Here is a 21522-nt window from a genome sequence, read left to right as displayed (position 1 = left end):
CGCCGGAAGCACCTGCTGATCATGCCTGAGCCACATGCTCGACTAGCAAGAAACACCTGCCAGACACGCCAAAATCACCTGCCGGGTACGCCAGAACCACGTGGCGGACTCTCCAGAATCACCTGTCGGGCATGCCGGAACCAACTCTCAGACGTGCCAGAACCTCGTGCCGGACACGCCAGAACCACGTGCCGGAAAGACCGGAAACACCTGCCGGACACTCCGGAACCACCGGCTTGACTCGCCAGAACCACGGCTGGACATGCAAAATGACCTGCCGGCTACACCAGAACCACTTGGCGAACTCTCCGGAATCACCTGCCGGGCATGCCGGAACCACCTCTCAGAGCTGCCAGAACCACATGCCGGACACTCCGGAATCACCTGCCGGGCATGCCGGAACCACCTGCCGGACATGCCGGAACCAACTCTCAGACACACCAGAACCACGTGCCAGACAAGCCGCAAGCACCTGCTGATCATGCCTGAGCCACATGCTCGACTTGCAAGAAACACCTGCCAGACACGCCAAAATCACCTGCCGGGTACGCCAGAACCACGTGGCGGACTCTCCGGAATCACCTGTCGGGCATGCCGGAACCAACTCTCAGACGTGCCAGAACCTCGTGCCGGACACGCCAGAACCACCTGCCGGACAGACCGGAAACACCTGCCGGACACGCCGGAACCACCGGCTTGACTCGCCAGAACCACCGCCGGACATGCAAAATGACCTGCCGGCTACGCCGGAACCACTTGGCGAACACTCCGGAATCACCTGTCGGGCATGCCGGAACCGCCTCTCAGACTTGGCAGAACCATGTTCCGGACACGCCGGTACCACCTGCCGAGTATGCCAGAACCACCTGATCGACTCCCCAGAACCACACGCTGGACATGCCAGAATCACCTGCCGACTACGCCTGAACCACTCAGCAGACACTCCGGAACCACCTGCCGGGCATGCCGGAACCACCTCTCAGAGGTGCCAGAACCACATGCCGGACACTCCGGAATCACCTGCCGGGCATGCCGGAGCCATCTCTCAGACGTGCCAGAACCATGTTCTGGACACGCTGGTACCACCTGCCGAGCTCGCCGGAACCACCTGCTGAACACGCCAAAATCACCTGCCAGCTACGCCAGAACCACACGGCAGACACTCCGGAATCACCTGCCGGGCTGGCTGGAACCACCTGCCGGTCACGCCAACATCACCTTTCAGCTACGCCAGAACCACTTGGCGGACACTCCGGAAACACCTCTCCGGCCGGCCGTAACCACCTCTCAGACGTGCCAGAACCATGTGCCTGAGATGCCGGAACCACTCCCCGAACAGACCGAAACCACCTGCCAGACCCGCCTGAACCCCCTGGCGAGCACGCCTGATCCACCTGCTCAACTAGCCGGAACCACCTTCCAGACACGCCAAAATCACCTGCCAGGTCTACCAGAACCACTTGGTGGACACTCCGGAATCATCTGCCAGAAATGCCAGAACCAGCCCTCTGACACACCAGAACCACGTGCCGGACACACCGGAAGCACCTGCTGATCATGCCTGAGCCACATGCTCGACTAGCAAGAAACACCTGCCAGACACGCCAAAATCACCTGCCGGGTACGCCAGAACCACGTGGCGGACTCTCCGGAATCACCTGTCGGGCATGCCGGAACCAACTCTCAGACGTGCCAGAACCTCGTGCCGGACACGCCAGAACCACGTGCCGGAAAGCCCGGAAACACCTGCCGGACACTCCGGAACCACCGGCTTGACTCGCCAGAACCACGGCCGGACATGCAAAATGACCTGCCGGCTACACCAGAACCACTTGGCGAACTCTCCGGAATCACCTGTCGGGCATGCCGGAACCACCTCTCAGACATGCCGGAACCACATGCCAATGACACCGGAAGCACCTGCCGAGCACTCGAGAACCACCTGCTCCACTCGCCAAAACCACCTGCTGGACACGCCAAAATCACCTGCTGGCTACGCCACAACCATTTGGTGAACTCTTCGGAATCACCTGCCGGGCTTGCTGGAACCACCTGCCGGTCACGCCAACATCACCTGCCAGCTATGCCAGAACCACTTGGCGGACACCATGGAAACACCTGTCGGGCCGGCCAGAACCACCTATCAGACGTGCCAGAACCATGTGCTTGAGATGCCGGAACCACTCCCCGAACAGACCGAAACCACCTGCCAGACCCGCCTGAACCCCCTGGCGAGCACGCCTGATCCACCTGCTCAACTAGCCGGAACCAACTTCCTGACACGCCAAAATCACCTGCCAGGTATACAAGAACCACTTGGTGGACACTCCGGAATCATCTGCCGGACATGCCAGAACCAGCTCTCAGACACACCAGAACCACGTGCCAGAGACGCCGGAAGCACCAGCTGAGCATGCCTCAGCCACCTGCTCCACTCGCAAGATACACCTGTCGGACAGGCGAAAATCACCTGCCGGGTACGCCAGAAACACTTGGCGGACACTCCGGAATCACCTGTCGGGCGTGCCGGAACCACCTCTCAGACTTGCCAGAACCATGTTCCGGACACGCCAGTACCACCTGCCGAGTATGCCAGAACCAGCTGATCCACTCCCCAGAACCACCTAGTGGACACGCCAAAATCAACTGCCGGCTACGCCAGAACCACTCGGTAGACACTCCAGAATCAAGCCAGGCATTCCGGAACCACCTCTCAGAGGTGCCAGAACCAAATGCCGGAAACTCCGGTATCACCTGCCGGGCATGCCGGAACCACCTCTCAGAGGTGCCAGAACCACATGCCGGACACTCCGGAATCACCTGCCGGGCATGCCGGAGCCATCTCTCAGACGTGCCAGAACCATGTTCCGGACACGCTGGTACCACCTGCCGAGCTCGCCGGAACCACCTGCTGAACACGCCAAAATCACCTGCCAGCTACGCCAGAACCACACGGCAGACACTCCGGAATCACCTGCCGGGCTGGCTGGAACCACCTGCCGGTCACGCCAACATCACATTTCAGCTACGCCAGAACCACATGCCGGACACTCCGGAATCACCTGCCGGGCATGCCGGAACCACCTCTCAGAGGTGCCAGAACCACATGCAGGCCACTCCGGAATCACCTGCCGGGCATGCCGGAACCATCTCTCAGACGTGCCAGAACCATGTTCCGGACACGCTGGTACCACCTGTCGAGCTGGCCAGAACCACCTGCTGGACACGCCAAAATCACCTGACAGCTACGCCAGAACCACACGGCAGACACTTCGGAATCACCTGCTGGGCTGGCTGGAACCACCTGCCGGTCACGCCAACATCACCTTTCAGCTAAGCCAGAACCACTTGGCGGACACTCCGGAAACACCTCTCCGGCCGACCAGAACCACCTCTCAGACGTGCCAGAACCATGTGCCTGAGATGCCGGAACCACTACCCGAACAGACAGAAACCACCTGCCAGACCCGCCTGAACCCCCTGGCGAGCACGCCTGATCCACCTGCTCAACTAGCCGGAACCACCTTCCAGACACGCCAAAATCACCTGCCAGTTCTACCAGAACCACTTGGTGGACACTCCGGAATCATCTGCCAGAAACGCCAGAACCAGCCCTCTGACAAACCAGAACCACGTGCCGGACACGCCGGAAGCACCTGCTGATCATGCCTGAGCCACATGCTCGACTAGCAAGAAACAGCTGCCAGACACGCCAAAATCACCTGCCGGGTACGCCAGAACCACGTGGCGGACTCTCCGGAATCACCTGTCGGGCATGCCGGAACCAAATCTCAGACGTGCCAGAACCACGTGCCGGACAGACCGGAAACACCTGCCGGACACGCCGGAACCATCGGCTTGACTCGCCAGAACCACCGCCGGACATGCAAAATGATCTGCCAGCTACGCCAGAACCACTTGGCGAACACTCCGGAATCACCTGTCGGGCATGCCGGAACCGCCTCTCAGACTTGCCGGAACCATGTTCCGGACACGCCGGTACCACCTGCCGAGTATGCCGGAACCACCTGATCGACTCCCCAGAACCACACGCTGGACACGCCAGAATCACCTGCCGAGTACGCCAGAACCACTCGGCAGACACTCCGGAACCACCTGCCGGGCATGACGGAACCACCTCTCAGAGGTGCCAGAACCACATGCCGGACACTCCGGAATCACCTGCCGGGCATGCCGGAGCCATCTCTCAGACGTGCCAGAACCATGTTCCGGACACGCTGGTACCACCTGCCGAGCTCGCCGGAACCACCTGCTGAACACGCCAAAATCACCTGCCAGCTACGCCAGAACCACACGGCAGACACTCCGGAATCACCTGCCGGGCTGGCTGGAACCACCTGCCGATCACGCCAAGATCACCTTTCAGCTACGCCAGAACCACTTGGCGGACACTCCGGAAACACCTCTCCGGCCGGCCAGAACCACCTCTCAGACGTGCCAGAACCATGTGCCTGAGATGCCGGAACCACTTCCCGAACAGACCGAAACCACCTGCCAGACCCGCCTGAACCCCCTGGCGAGCACGCCTGATCCACCTGCTCAACTAGCCGGAACCACCTTCCTGACACGCCAAAATAACCTGCCGGCTACGTCACAACCATTTGGTGAACTCTTCGGAATCACCTGCCGGGCTGGCTCCAGAACCACTCGGCAGACACTCCGGAACCATCTGCCGGGCATGCCGGAACCACCTCTCTGACATGCCGGAACCACATGCCAATGACACCAGAAGCACCTGCCGAGCACTCGAGAACCACCTGCTCCACTCGCCAAAACCACCTGCTGGACACGCCAAAATCACCTGCTGGCTACGCCACAACCATTTGGTGAACTCTTCGGAATCACCTGCCGGGCTTGCTGGAACCACCTGCCGGTCACGCCAACATCACCTGCCAGCTATGCCAGAACCACTTGGCGGACACCATGGAAACACCTGTCGGGCCGGCCGGAAACAGCTCTCAGACGTGCCCGCACCATGAGCCTGAGATGCCGGAACCACTCCCCGAACAGACCGAAACCACCTGCCAGACCCGCCTGAACCCCCTGGCGAGCACGCCTGATCCATCTGCTCAACTAGCCGGAACCAACTTCCTGACACGCCAAAATCACCTGCCAGGTATACAAGAACCACTTGGTGGACACTCCGGAATCATCTGCCAGAGATGCCAGAACCAGCTCTCAGACACACCAGAACCACGTGCCAGAGACGCCGGAAGCACCAGCTGAGCATGCCTGAGCCACCTGCTCGACTCGCGAGAATCACCTGTCGGACATGCCAAAATCACCTGCCGGGTACGCCAGAAACACTTGGCGGACGCTCCGGAATCACCTGTCCGGCGTGCCGGAACTGCCTCTCAGACATGCCGGAACCACATGCCAATGACACCGGAAGCACCTGCCGAGCACGCCAGAACCACCTGCTCGACTCGCCAAAACCACCTGCTGGACACGCCAAAATCACCTTCCGGATACGCAACAACCATTTGGTGAACACTTCGGAATCACCTGCCTGACTGGCTGAAACCACCTGCCGATCACGCCAACATCACCTGCCAGCTATGCCAGAACCACTTGGCGTACGCTCCGGAATCACCTGTCGGGCGTGCCGGAACCACCTCTCAGACTTGCCAGAACCATGTTCTGGACACGCCGGTACCCCCTGCCGAGTATGCCGGAACCAGCTGATCCACTCCCCAGAACCACCAAGTGGACACGCCAAAATCAACTGCCGGCTACGCCAGAACCACTCGGCAGACACTCCGGAATCACATGCCAGGCATTCCGGAACCACCTCTCAGAGGTGCCAGAACCAAATGCCGGACACTCCGGTATCACCTGCCGGGCATGCCGGAACCACCTACTCGACTCGCTGGAACCACCTACCTGACACGCTAAAATCACCTGCCGGGTGTGCCACAACCACTTGGTGGACACTCCGGAATCAGCTGCCATACATGCCAGAACCAGCTCTCAGACACACCAGAACCACGTGCCGGACAGGCCGGAAGCACCTGCTGATCATGCCTGAGCCATATGCTCGACTTGCAAGAAACCCCTGCCGGACACGCCAAAATCACCTGCCGGGTACGCCAGAACCACGTGGCGGACACTCCGGAATCACCTGTCGGGCATGCCGGAACCAACTCTCAGACGTGCCAGAACCTCGTGCCGGACACGCCAGAAGCACCTGCCGGACAGACCGGAAACACCTGCTGCACACGCCAGAACCACTCAGCAGACACTCCGGAATCACATGCCACGCATCCCGGAACCACCTCTCAGAGGTGCCAGAACCAAATGCCGGGCACTCCGGTATCACCTGCCTGGCATGCCAGAACAAACACTCAGAGGTGCCAGAACCACATGCCGGACACTCCGGAATCACCTGCCGGGCATGCCGGAACCACCTGATCCACTCCCCAGAACCACCTGCTGGACACGCCGGAACCACGGGCTCGACTCGCCGGAACCACCGCCGGACATGCTAAATGACCTGCCGGTTACGCCAGAACCACTTGGCGAACACTCCGGAATCACCTGTCGGGCATGCCGGAACCACCTCTCAGACTTGCCAGAACCAAGTTCCGGACACGCCGGTACCACCTGCCGAGTATGCCGGAACCACCTGATCCACTCCCCGGAACCACCGGCTGGATACGCTAGAATCACCTGCCGGCTACGCCAGAACGACTCGGCAGACACTCCGTGACCAACTGCCGGGCATGCGGGAACCACCTCTCAGAGGTGCCAGAAACACATGCCGGACACTCCAGAATCACCTGCCGGGCATGCCAGAACCACCTGCTGGATATGCCAAAATCGTCTGCTGGCTACGCCACAACCATTTGGTGAACTCTTCGGAATCACCTGCCGGGCTGGCTGGAACCACCTGCCGGTCACGCCAACATCACCTGCCAGCTATGCCAGAACCACTTGGCGGACACCATGGAAACACCTGTCGGGCCGGCCGGAACCACCTATCAGACGTGCCAGAACCATGTGCCTGAGATGCCGGAACCACTCCCCGAACAAAGCGAAACCACCTGCCAGACCCGCCTGAACCACCTGCCGAGCACGCCGGAACCACCTACTTGACGCGCTGGAACCACCTACCTGACACGCTAAAATCACCTGCCGGGTAGGCCACAACCACTTGGTGGACACTCCGGAATCATCTGCCGGACATGCCCGAACCAGCTCTCAGACACACCAGAACCACGTGGCGGACACTCCGGAATCACCTGTCGGGCATGCCGGAACCAACTCTCAGACGTGACAGAACCTCGTGCCGGTCACGCCAGAACCACCTGCCGGACAGAACGGAAACACCTGCCGGACACGCCGGAACCACCGGCTCGACTCGCCGGAACCACCGCCGGACATGCAAAATGACCTGCCGGCTACGCCAGAACCACTTGGCGAACACTCCGGAATCACCTTTCCGGCATGCCGGAACCACCTCTCAGACTTGCCAGAACCAAGTTCCGGACACGCCGGTACCACCTGCCGAGTATGCCGGAACCACCTGATCCACTCCCCAGAACCACCAGCTGGATACGTCAGAATCACCTGCCGGCTACTCCAGAAGCACTCGGCAGACACTCCGTAACCAACTGCCGGGCATGCCGGAACCACCTCTCAGAGGTGCCAGAACCACATGCCGGACACTCCGGAATCACCTGCCGGGCATGCCGGAACCATCTCTCAGACGTGCCAGAATAATGTTTCGGACATGCCGGAACCACCTGCCGAGCTCGCCGGAACCACCTGCTGGACACGCAAAAATCACCTGCTGGCTACGCCAGAACCACTCAGCAGACACTCCGGTATCACATGCCAGGCATTCCGGAACCACCTCTCAAAGGTGCCAGAACCAAATGCTGGATACTCCGGTATCACCTGCCGGGCATGCCGGAACCACCTCTCAGAGGTGCCAGAACCACATGCCGGACACTCCGGAATCACCTGCCGGGCATGCCGGAACCATCTCTCAGACGTGCCAGAATAATGTTTCGGACATGCCGGAACCACCTGCCGAGCTCGCCGGAACCACCTGCTGGACACGCAAAAATCACCTGCTGGCTACGCCAGAACCACTCAGCAGACACTCCGGTATCACATGCCAGGCATTCCGGAACCACCTCTCAGAGGTGCCAGAACCAAATGCTGGATACTCCGGTATCACCTGCCGGGCATGCCGGAACCACCTCTCAGAGGTGCCAGAACCACATGCCGGACACTCCGGAATCACCTGCCGGGCATGCCGGAACCACCTCTCAGAGGTGCCAGAACCAAATGCCGGACACTCCGGAATCACCTGCCGGGCATGACGGAACCACCTGCTGGACATGCCGGAACAACCGGCTCGACTCGCCGGAACCATTGCCGGACATGCAAAATCACCTGCCGGCTACGCCAGAACCACTTGGCAAACACTCCCGAATCACCTGTCGGGCATGGCGGAACCACCTCTCAGACATGCCGGAACCACATGTCAATGACCCCGGAAGCACCTGCCGAGCACGCCAGAACCACATGCTCGACTCGCCAAAACCACCTGCTGGACACGCCAAAATCACCTGCCGGCTACGCCAGAACCGCTCGGCAGACACTCAGGAACCACCTCCAGGACAGCCCGGAACCACCTGCCGGACATGCCGGAACCACCTGCTTGACTCGCCAGAACCACCTGCCGGACACGCCAGAATCACCACCCGGCTGCGCTAAAACCACTTGTCGGACACTCCGGAATCACCTGCCGGGCATGCTGGAACCATCTCTCAGACGTGCCACAACCACGTACCGGAGAGACCGGAAGCACCTGACGAGCTCGCCGGAACCACCTGCTGGACATGCCGGAACCACCTGCCTCACAGGCCAAAATCATATGCTGGATACGCCAAAACCACTTGGCGGACTCTCCAGAATCACCTGCCGGGCATGCCAGCACAACCTCTCAGAAGTTCCAGAAGCACGTGCCGGACAGGCCGGAACCATCTCCCGGACAAACCGGAAACACAGGAAACACTCGCTGGAACCACCTGCTTGACTCACCGGTCCCACCTGCCGGACACGCCAAAATCACCTGCCCGCTACACCAGAACCACTTGGCGGACAAGCCGGAATCACGTGAAGTGCATGGCGACACAACCTCTCAGACGTGCCAGAACCTCGTGCCGGAGACACCAGAACCACCTGCTGGACAGACCGGAACCACATGCCGGACACGCCGGAACCACAGGCTCGACTCGCCGGAACGATTTCCGGACATGCAAATCACCTGCCGGCCTCGCCAGAACCACTTGGCGAACACTCTGAAATCATCTGTCGGGCATGCCAGAACCACCTCTCAGACTTGCCAGAACCATGTTCCGGACACGCCGGTACCACCTGCCGAGTATGCCGGAACCACCTGATCCACACCCCAGAACCACCTGCTGGACATGCCAGAATCACCTGCTGGCTACGCCAGAACGACTCGGCAGACACTCCGGAACCACCTGCCGGGCATGCCGGAACCAACTCTCAGAGGTGCCAGAACCACATGAAGGACATTCCGGAATCACCTGCCGGGCATGCCGGAAACACCTCTAAGACATGCCGGAACCACATGCCAATGACACCGGAAGCAACTGCCGAGCACGCCAGAACCACAAGATCGACTCGCCAAAACCACCCGCTGGAGACGCCAAAATCACCTGCCGGCTACGCCAGAACCACTCGGCAGACACTCCGGAATCACCTGCCAGGATGGTTGGACCCACCTGCCAGTCACGCCAACATCACATTTCAGCTACGCCTGAACCACTTGGCGGATGCTCCGGAAACACCTGTCGGGCCAGCCGGAACCACCTCTCAGACGTGCCAGAACCATGTGCCTGAGATGCTGGAACCACTCCCCGAACAGACCGAAACCACCTGCCAGACCCGCCTGAACCCCCTGGCGAGCACGGCTGATCCACCTGCTCAACTAGCCGGAACCACCTTCCTGACACGCCAAAATAACCTGGCTTCTACGCCACAACCATTTGGTGAACTCTTCGGAATCACCTGCCGGGCTGGCTCCAGAACCACTCGGCAGACTCTCCGGAGCCACCTGCCGGGCATGCCGGAACCACCTCTCACCCATGCCGGAACCACACGCCAATGACACCGGAAGCACCTGCCGAGCACGCCAGAACCACCTGCTCGACTCGCCAAAACCACCTGCTGGACACGCCAAAATCACCTGCCGGCTACACCACAACCATTTGGTGAACTCTTCGAAATCACCTGCCCGTCTTGCTGGAACCACCTGCCGGTCACGCCAACATCACCTGCCAGCTATGCCAGAACCACTTGGCGGACACCATGGAAACACCTGTCGGGCCGGCCGGAACCACCTCTCAGACGTGCCAGAACCATGTGCCTGAGATGCCGGAACCACTCGCCGAACAGATCGAAACCACCTGCAAAACCCTCCTGAACCCCACGGCGAGCACACCTGATCCACCTGCTCAACTAGCCGGAACCACCTTCCTGACACGCCAAAATCACCTGCCAGGTATACCAGAACCACTTGGTGGACACTCCGGAATCATCTGCCGGACATGCCAGAACCAGCTCTCAGACACACCAGAACCACGTGCCAGAGACGCTGGAAGCACCAGCTGAGCATGCCGCAGCCACGTGCTCGACTCGCAAGAAACACCTGTCCGACATGCCAAAATCACCTGCTGGGTACGCCAGAAACACTTGGCGGCCGCTCCGGAATCAACTGTCGGGCGTGCCGGAACCACCTCTCAGAATTGCCAGAAACATGTTCTGGACACGCCGGTACCACCTGCCGAGTATGCCGGAACCAGCTGATCCACTCCCCAGAACCACCTAGTGGACACGCCAAAATCAACTGCAGGCTACGCAGGAACCACCGGCTCGACTCGCCGGAACCACCGCCGGACATGCAAAATGACCTGCCGGCTACGCCAAAACAAGTTGGCGAACACTCCGGAATCCCCTGTCGGTCATGCCGGAACCACCTCTCAGAGGTGCCAGAACCACATGCCGGACACTCCGGAATCACCTGCAGGGCATGCTGGAACCACGTGCTGGACATGCCGGAACCACCTGCCGGACATGCCGGAACCACCTGCCGGACATTCCGGAACCACCGGCTCGACTCGCCGGAACCATTGCCGGACATGCAAAATCACCTGCCGGCTACGCCAGAACCACTTGGTGGACACCATGGAAACACCTGTCGGGCCGGCCAGAACCACCTATCAGACGTGCCAGAACCATGTGCCTGAGATGCCGGAACCACTCCCCGAACAGACCGAAACCACCTGCCAGACCTGCCTGAACCACATGCCGAGCACGCCGGAACCACATACTCGACTCGCCGGAACCTCCTACCTGACACGCTAAAATCACCTGCCGGGTATGCCACAACCAATTGGTGGACACTCCAGAATCATCTGCCGGACATGCCAGAACCAGCTCTCAGACACACCGGAACCACGTGCCGGACACGCAGGAAGCACCTGCTGATCATGCCTGAGCCAAAAGCTCGACTTGCAAGAAACACCTGCCAGACACGCCAAAATCACCTGCCGGGTACGCCAGAACCTCGTGGCGGACACTCCTGAATCACATGTCGGGCATGCCAGAACCAACTCTCAGACATGCCAGAACCTCGTGCCGGACACGCCAGAACCACCTGCCGGACAGACCGGAACCACCTGCTGGACACGCCGGAACCACCGGCTCGACTCGCCGGAACCACCGCCGGACATGCAAAATGACCTGCCGGCTACGCCAGAACCACTTGGCGAACACTCCGGAATCACCTGTCGGGCATGCCGGAACCACCTCTCAGACTTGCCAGAAGCATGTTCCGGACACGCCAGTACCACCTGCCGAGTATGCCGGAATCACCTGATCCACTCCCCACAACCACCTGCTGGACACGCCAGAAACACCTGCCGGCTACGCCAGAACCACTCAGCAGACACTCCGGAACCACCTGCCGGGCATGCCAGAACCACCTCTCAGAGGTGCCAGAACCACATGCCGGACACACCGGAATCAACTGCCGGTCACGCCAACATCACCTGCCAGCTATGCCAGAACCACTTGGCGGACCCCATGGAAACACCTGTCGGGCCGGCCAGAACCACCTATCAGACGTACCAGAACCATGTGCCTGAGATGCCGGAACCACACCCCGAACAGACCGAAACCACCTGCCAGACCCGCCTGAACCACCTGCCGAGCACGCCGGAACCACCTACACGACTCGCTGGAACCACCTACCTGACACGCTAAAATCACCTGCCGGGTATGCCACAACCACTTGGTGGACACTCCGGAATCATCTGCCGGACATGCCAGAACCAGCTCTCAGACACACCAGAACCACGTGCCAGACACGCCGGAAGCACCTGCTGAGCATGCCTGAGCCAAATGCTCGACTTGCAAGAAACACCTGCCAGACACGCCAAAATCACCTGCCGGGGACGCCAGAACCACGTGGCGGACACTCGGGAATCACCTGTCGGGCATGCCGGAACCAACTCTCAGACGTGCCAGAACCTCGTGCCGGACACGCCAGAACCACCTGCCGGACAGACCGGAACCACCTGCTGGACACGCCGGAACAACCGGCTCGACTCGCCGGAACCACCGCCGGACATGCAAAATGACCTGCCGGCTACGCCAGAACCACTTGGCGAACACTCCGGATTCACCTGTCGGGCATGCCGGAACCGCCTCTCAGACTTGCCAGAACCATGTTCCGGACACGCCGGTACCACCTGCCAAGTATGCCGGAACCACCTGATCCACTCCCCACAACCACCTGCTGGACACGCCAGAATCACCTGCCGGCTACGCCAGAACCACTCGGCAGACACTCCGGAACCACCTGCCGGGCATTCCGGAACCACCTCTCAGAGGTGCCAGAACCACATGCCGGACACTCCGGAATCACCTGCCGGGCATGCTTGAACCACGTGCTGGACATGCCGGAACCACCTGCCGGACATGCCGGAACCACCTGCCGGACATTCCGGAACCACCGGCTTGACGCGCCGGAACCATTGCCGGACATGCAAAATCACCTGCCGGCTACGCCAGAACCACTTGGCGAACACTCCGGTATCACCTGCCGGGCATGCCGGAACCACCTCTCAGAGGTGCCAGAACCACATGCCGGCCACTCCGGAATCACCTGCCGGGCATGCCGGAACCACCTGCCGGACGTGCCGGAACCACCGGCTCGACTCGCCGGAACCATCGCCGGACATGCAAAATCACCTGCCGGCTATGCCAGAACCACTTGGCGAACACTCCGGAATCATCTGCCAGTCATGGCGGAACCACCTCTCAGACTTGCCAGAACCATGTTCTGGACACGCCGGTACCACCTGCCGAGTATGCCGGAACCAGCTGATCCACTCCCCAGAACCACCTAGTGGACACGCCCAAATCAACTGCCGGCTACGCCAGAAGCACTCGGCAGACACTCCGTAATCACATGCCAGGCATTCCGGAACCACCTCTCAGAGGTGCCAGAACCAAATGCCGGACACTCCGGTATCACCTGCCGGGCATGCCGGAACCACCTCTCAGAGGTGCCAGAACCACATGCCGGACACTCCGGAATCACCTGCCGGGCATGCCGGAACCACCTGCTGGACATCCCGGAACCACCGGCTCGACTTGCCGGAACCATTGCCGGACATGCAAAATCACCTGCCGGCTACACCAGAACCACTTGGCGAACACTCCGGAATCACCTGCCGGGCATGGCGGAACCACCTCTCAGACATGCCGGAACCACATGCCAATGACACCGGAAGCACCTGCCGAGCACGCCAGAACCACCTGCTCGACTCGCCAAAACCACCCGCTGGACACGCCAAAATCAGCTGCCGGTTACGCCAGAACCACTCGGCAGACACTCCGGAATCACCTGCTGGGCTGGCTGGAACCACCTGCCGGTCACGCCAACTCACCTTTCACCTATGCCAGAACCACTTGGCGGACACTCCGGAGACCTCTGTCGGACGGCCAGAACCACCTCTCAGACGTGCGAGAACCATGTGCCTGAGATGCCGGAACCACTCCCCGAACAGACCGAAACCACCTGCCAGACCCGCCTGAACCCCCTGGCGAGCACGCCTGATCCACCTGCTCAACTAGCCGGAACCACCTTCCTGACACGCCAAAATCACCTGCCAGGTAGACAAGAACCACTTGGTGGACACTCCGGAATCATCTGCCGGACATGCCAGAACCAGCTCTCAGACACACCAGAACCACGTGCCAGAGACGCTGGAAGCACCAGCTGAGCATGCCTCAGCCACCTGCTCGACTCGCAAGATACACCTGACGTACAGGCGAAAATCACCTGCCGGGTACGCCAGAAACACTTGGCGGACGCTCCGGATTCACCTGTCGGGCGTGCCGGAACCACCTCTCAGAGGTGCCAGAACCACATGCCGGACACTCCGGAATCACCTGCCGGGCATGCCGGAACCATCTCTCAGACGTGCCAGAACCATGTTCCGGACACGCTGGTACCACCTGCCGAGCTCGCCGGAACCACCTGCAGGACACGCCAAAGTCACCCGCCAGCTACGCCAGAACCACACGGCAGACACTCCGGAATCACCTGCCGGGCTGGCTGGAACCACCTGCCAGTCACGCCAACATCACCTGCCAGCTACGCCAGAACCACTTGGCGGACACTCCGGAAACACCTCTCCGGCCGGCCGGAACCACCTCTCAGACGTGCCAGAACCATGTGCCTGAGATGCCGGAATCACTCCCCGAACAGACCGAAACCACCTGCCAGACCCGCCTGAACCCCCTGGCGAGCACGCCTGATCCACCTGCTCAACTAGCCGGAACCACCTTCCTGACACGCCAAAATCACCTGCCGGCTACGCCACAACCATTTGGTGAACTCTTCGGAATCACCTGCCGGGCTGGCTCCAGAACCACTCGGCAGACTCTCCGGAACCACCTGCCGGGCATGCCGGAACCACCTCTCAGACATGCCGGAACCACATGCCAATGACACCGGAAGCACCTGCCGAGCACGCCAGAACCACATGCTCGACTAGCCAAAGCCACCCGCTGGACACGCCAAAATCATCTGCCGGCTACGCCACATCCATTTGGTGAACTCTTCGGTATCACCTGCCAGTCTTGCTGGAACCACCTGCCGGTCACGCCAACATCACCTGCCAGCTATGCCAGAACCACTTGGCGGACACCATGGAAACACCTGTCGGGCCAGCCGGAACCAACTCTCAGACGTGCCAGAACCATGTGCCTGAGATGCCGGAACCACTCCCCGAACAGACCGAAACCACCTGCCAGACCCGCCTGAACCCCCTGGCGAGCACGCCTGATCCACCTGCTCAACTAGCCAGAACCAACCTCCTGACACGCCAAAATCACCTGCCCGGTATACCAGAACCACTTGGTGGGCACTCCGGAATCATCTACCGGACATGCCAGAACCAACTCTCCGACACACCAGAACCACGTGCCAGACACACCGGAAGCACCTGCTGAGCATGCCTGAGCCAAATGCTCGACTTGCAAGAAACACCTGCCAGACACGCCAAAATCACCTGCCGGGTACGCCAGAACCACGTGGCGGAAACTCCGGAATCACCTGTCGGGCATGCCGGAACCAACTCTCAGACGTGCCAGAACCTCGTTCCGGACACGCCAGAACCACCTGCCGGACACGCCGGAACCACCGGCTCGACTCGCCGGAACCACCGCCGGACATGCAAAATGACCTGCCGGCTACGCCAGAACCACTTGGCGAACACTCCGGAATCACCTGTCGGGCATGCCGGAACCGCCTCTCAGACTTGCCAGAACCATGTTCCGGACACGCCGCTACCAACTGCCGAGTATGCCGGAACCACCTGATCCACTCCCCAGAACCACCTGCTGGACATGCCAGAATCACCTGCCGACTACGCCGGAACCACTCGGCAGACACTCTGGAACCACCTGCCGGGCATGCCGGAACCACCTCTCAGAGGTGCCAGAACCACATGCCGGACACTCCGGAATCACCTGCCGGGCATGCCGGAACCACCTCTCAAAGGTGCCAGAACCACATGCTGGACACGCCAAAATCACCTGCCGGCTACGCCACAGCCATTTGGTGAACTCTTCGGTATCAGCTGCCAGGCTTGCTGGAACCACCTGCCGGTCACGCCAACATCACCTGCCAGCTATGCCAGAACCACTTGGCGGACACCATGGAAACACCTGTCGGGCCGGCCCGAACCACGTCTCAGACGTGCCAGAACCATGTGCCTGAGATGCCGGAACCACTCCCCGAACAGACCGAAACCACCTGGCAGACCCGCCTGAACCCCCTGGCGAGCACGCCTGATCCACCTGCTCAACTAGCCAGAACCAACTTCCTGACACGCCAAAATCACCTGCCCGGTATACCAGAACCACTTGGTGGGCACTCCGGAATCATCTGCCGGACATGCCAGAACCAGCTCTCAGACACACCAGAACCACGTGCCAGAGACGCCGGAAGCACCAGCTGAGCATGCCTGAGCCACCTGCTCGACTCGCAAGATACACCTGTCGGACATGCCAAAATCACCTGCCGGGTACGCCAGAAACACTTGGCGGATGCTCCGGAATCACCTGTCCGGCGTGCCGGAACCTCCTCTCAGACTTGCCAAAACCATGTTCTGGACATGCCGGTACCACCTGTCGAGTATGCCGGAACCAGCTGATCCACTCCCCAGAACCACCTAGTGGACACGCCAAAATCAACTGCCGGCTACGCCAGAACCACTCGGCAGACACTCCGGAATCACCTGCCAGGCATTCTGGAACCACCTCTCAGAGGTGCCAGAACCAAATGCCGGACACTCCAGTATCACCTGCCGGGCATGCCGGAACCACCTCTCAGAGGTGCCAGAACCATATGCCGGACACTCCGGAATCACCTGCCGGGCATGCCGGAACCACCGGCCGGACATGTCGTAACCACCGGCTCGACTCGCCGGAACCATTGCCGGACATGCAAAATCACCTGGCGGCTACGCCAGAACCACTTGGCGAACACTCCGGAATCAGCTGCCGGGCATTGTGGAACCACCTCTCAGACATGCCGGAACCACATGCCAATGACACCGGAAGCACCTGCCGAGCACGCCAGAACCACCTGCTCGACTCGCCAAAACCACATGCTGGACATGCCAAAATCGTCTGCTGGCTACGCCACAACCATTTGGTGAACTCTTCGGAATCACCTGCCGGGCTGCCTGGAACCACCTGCCGGTCACGCCAACATCACCTGCCAGCTATGCCAGAACCACTTGGCGGACACCATGGAAACACCTGTCGGGCCGGCCGGAAACACCTATCAGACGTGCCAGAACCATGTGCCTGAGATGCCGGAACCACTCCCCGAACAGACCGAAACCACTTGCCAGACCCACCTGAACCACCTGCCGAGCACGCCGGAACCCCCTACTCGACGCGCTGGAAGCACCTACCTGACACGCTAAAATGACCTGCCGGGTATGCCACAGCCACTTGGTGGACACTCCGGAATCATCTGCCGGGCATGCCAGAACCAGCTCTCAGACACACCAGAACGACGTGCCAGACACGCCGGAAGCACCTGCTGAGAATGCCTGAGCCACATGCTCGACTTGCAAGAAACACCTGCCGGACACGCCAAAATCACGTGCTGGGTACGCCAGAACCACGCGGCGGACACTCCGGAATCACCTGTCGGACATCCCGGAACCAACTCTCAGACCTGCCAGAACCTCATGCCGGTCACGCCAGAACCACTTGCCGTACAGACCGGAAACACCTGGTGCACACGAAAAATCACCTGCCGGCTACGCCACAACCATTTGGTGTACTCTACGGAATCACCTGCCTGGCTGGCTGGAACCACCTGCCGGTCACGCCAACATCACATGCCAGCTATGCCGGAACCACTTGACGGACACCATGGAAACACCTGTCGGACCGGCCGGAACCACCTATCAGACGTGCCAGAACCATGTGCCTGAGATGCCGGAACCACACCCTGAACAGTCCGAAACCACCTGCCAGACCCGCCTGAACCACCTGCCGAGCACACCGGAACCACCTATTGACTCGCCGGAACCACCTACCTGACACGCTAAAATCACCTGCCGGGTATGCCACAACCACTTGGTGGACACTCCGGAATCATCTGCCGGACATGCCAGAACCAGCTCTCAGACACACCAGAACCACGTGCCAGACACGCCGGAATCACCTGCTGAGCATGCCTGAGCCAAATGCTCGACTTGCAAGAAACACCTGCCAGACACGCCAAAATCACCTGCCGGGTACACCAGAAAGACTTGGCGGACGCTCAGGAATCACCTGTCGGGCATGCCGGAACCACCTCTCAGACTTGCCAGAACCATGTTCCGGACACGCTGGTACCACCTGCCGAGTATGCCGGAACCACCTGATCCACTCCCCACAACCACCAGCTGGACACGCCAGAATCACTTGCCGACTACGCCAGAACCACTCGGCAGACACTCCGGAACCACCTGCCGGGCATGCCGGAACCACCTCTCAGAGGTGCGAGAACCACATGCCGGAAACTCTGGAATCACCTGCCGGCCATGCCGGAACCACCTGCCGGACATGCCGGAACCACCGGCTCGACTCGCCGGAACCATTGCCGGGCATGCAAAATCACCTGCCGGCTACGCCAGAACCACTTAGCAGACACTCCAGAATCACATGCCAAGCATTCCGGAACCACCTCTCAGAGGTGCCAGAACCAAATGCCGGAGAGTCCGGCATCACCTTCCGGGCATGCCGGAACCACCTCTCAGAGGTGCCAGAACCACATGCCGGACACTCCGGAATGACCTGCCGGGCATGCCGGAACACCTGCAGGACATGCCGGAATCACCTGCCTGACATGCCGGAACCACCGGCTTGACTCGCCGGAACCACCGCCGGACAAACAAAATGACCTGCCGGCTACGCAAGAACCAGTTGGCGAACACTCCGGAATCACCTGTCGGGCATGCCGGAAACACCTCTCAGACTTGCCAGAACCATGTTCCGGACACGCCGGTACCACCTGCCGAGTATGCCGGAACCACCTGATCCACTCCCCTGAACCACCTGCTGGACACGCCAGAATCACCTGCCGACTACGCCAGAACCACTCGGCAGACACTCCGTAACCACCTGCCGGGCATGCCGGAACCTCGTCTCAGAGGTGCCAGAACCACATGCCGGACACTCCGGAATCACCTGCCTGGCATGCCGGAACCATGTCTCAGACGTGCCAGAACCATGTTCCGGACACGCTGGTACCACCTCCTGAGCTTGCCAGAACCACCTGCTGAACACACCAAAATCACCTGCCAGCTACGCCAGAACCACACGGCAGACACTCCGGAACCACCTGCCGGGCATGCCGGAACCACCTCTCAGAGGTGCCAGAACCACATGCCGGACACTCCCGAATCACCTGCCGGGCATGACGGAACCATCTCTCAGACGTGCCAGAACCATGATCCGGACACGCTGGTACCACCTGCCGAGCTCCCCGGAACCACCTGCTGGACACGCCAAAATCACCTGCCAGCTACGCCAGAACCACACGGCAGACACTCCGGAATCACCTGCCGGGCTGGCTGGAACCACCTGCCGGTCACGCCAACATCACCTGCCAGCTATGACAGAACCACTTGGCGGACACCATGGAAACACCTGTCGGGCCGGCTGGAACCACCTATCAGACGTGCCAGAACCATGTGCCTGAGATGCCGGAACCACTCCACAAACAGACCGAAAGCACCTGCCAGACCCGCCTGAACCACCTGCCGAGCACGCCAGAACCACATACTCGACTCGCCGGAACCACCAACCTGACACGCTAAAATCACCTGCCGGGTATGCCATAACCACTTGGTGGACACTCCGGAATCATCTGCCGGACATGCCAGAAGCAGCTATCAGACACACCAGAACCACATGCCAGACACGCTGGAAGCACCTGCTGGGCATGCCTGAGCCAAATGCTCGACTTGCAAGAAACACCTGCCAGACACGCCAAAATCACCTGCCGGGTACGCCAGAGCCACGTGGCGGACACTCCGGAATCACCTGTCGGGCATGCCGGAACCACCTCTCAGACATGCCGGAACCGAATGCCAATGACACAGGAAGCACCTGCCGAGCACTCGAGAACCACCTGCTCCACTCGCCAAAACCACCTGCTGGACACGCCAAAATCACCTGCTGGCTACGCCACAACCATTTGGTGAACTCTTCGGAATCACCTGCCGGGCTTGCTGGAACCACCTGCCGGTCACGCCAACATCACCTGCCAGCTATGCCAGAACCACTTGGCGGACACCATGGAAACACCTGTCGGGCCGGCCAGAACCACCTCTCAGACGTGCCAGAACCATGTGCCTGAGATGCCGGAACCACTCCCCGAACAGACCGAAACCACCTGCCAGACCCGCCTGAACCCCCTGGCGAGCACGCCTGATCCACCTGCTCAACTAGCCGGAACCAACTTCCTGACACGCCAAAATCACCTGCCAGGTATACAAGAACCACTTGGTGGACACTCCGGAATCATCTGCCGGACATGCCAGAACCAGCTCTCAGACACACCAGAACCACGTGCCAGAGACGCCGGAAGCACCAGCTGAGCATGCCTCAGCCACCTGCTCCACTCGCAAGATACACCTGTCGGACAGGCGAAAATCACCTGCCGGGTACGCCAGAAACACTTGGCGGACACTCCGGAATCACCTGTCGGGCGTGCCGGAACCACCTCTCAGACTTGCCAGAACCATGTTCCGGACACGCCAGTACCACCTGCCGAGTATGCCAGAACCAGCTGATCCACTCCCCAGAACCACCTAGTGGACACGCCAAAATCAACTGCCGGCTACGCCAGAACCACTCGGTAGACACTCCAGAATCAAGCCAGGCATTCCGGAACCACCTCTCAGAGGTGCCAGAACCAAATGCCGGAAACTCCGGTATCACCTGCCGGGCATGCCGGAACCACCTCTCAGAGGTGCCAGAACCACATGCCGGACACTCCGGAATCACCTGCCGGGCATGCCGGAGCCATCTCTCAGACGTGCCAGAACCATGTTCCGGACACGCTGGTACCACCTGCCGAGCTCGCCGGAACCACCTGCTGAACACGCCAAAATCACCTGCCAGCTACGCCAGAACCACACGGCAGACACTCCGGAATCACCTGCCGGGCTGGCTGGAACCACCTGCCGGTCACGCCAACATCACATTTCAGCTACCCCAGAACCACATGCCGGACACTCCGGAATCACCTGCCGGGCATGCCGGAACCACCTCTCAGAGGTGCCAGAACCACATGCAGGCCACTCCGGAATCACCTGCCGGGCATGCCGGAACCATCTCTCAGACGTGCCAGAACCATGTTCCGGACACGCT

This window comes from Equus caballus, unplaced genomic scaffold (genome assembly GCF_041296265.1).
Source record: "Equus caballus isolate H_3958 breed thoroughbred unplaced genomic scaffold, TB-T2T haplotype2-0000440, whole genome shotgun sequence".
Lineage (NCBI taxonomy): Eukaryota > Metazoa > Chordata > Mammalia > Perissodactyla > Equidae > Equus > Equus caballus.
The sequence above is the reverse complement of the archived record's forward strand: the minus strand, read 5'-3'. Positions refer to the sequence as shown.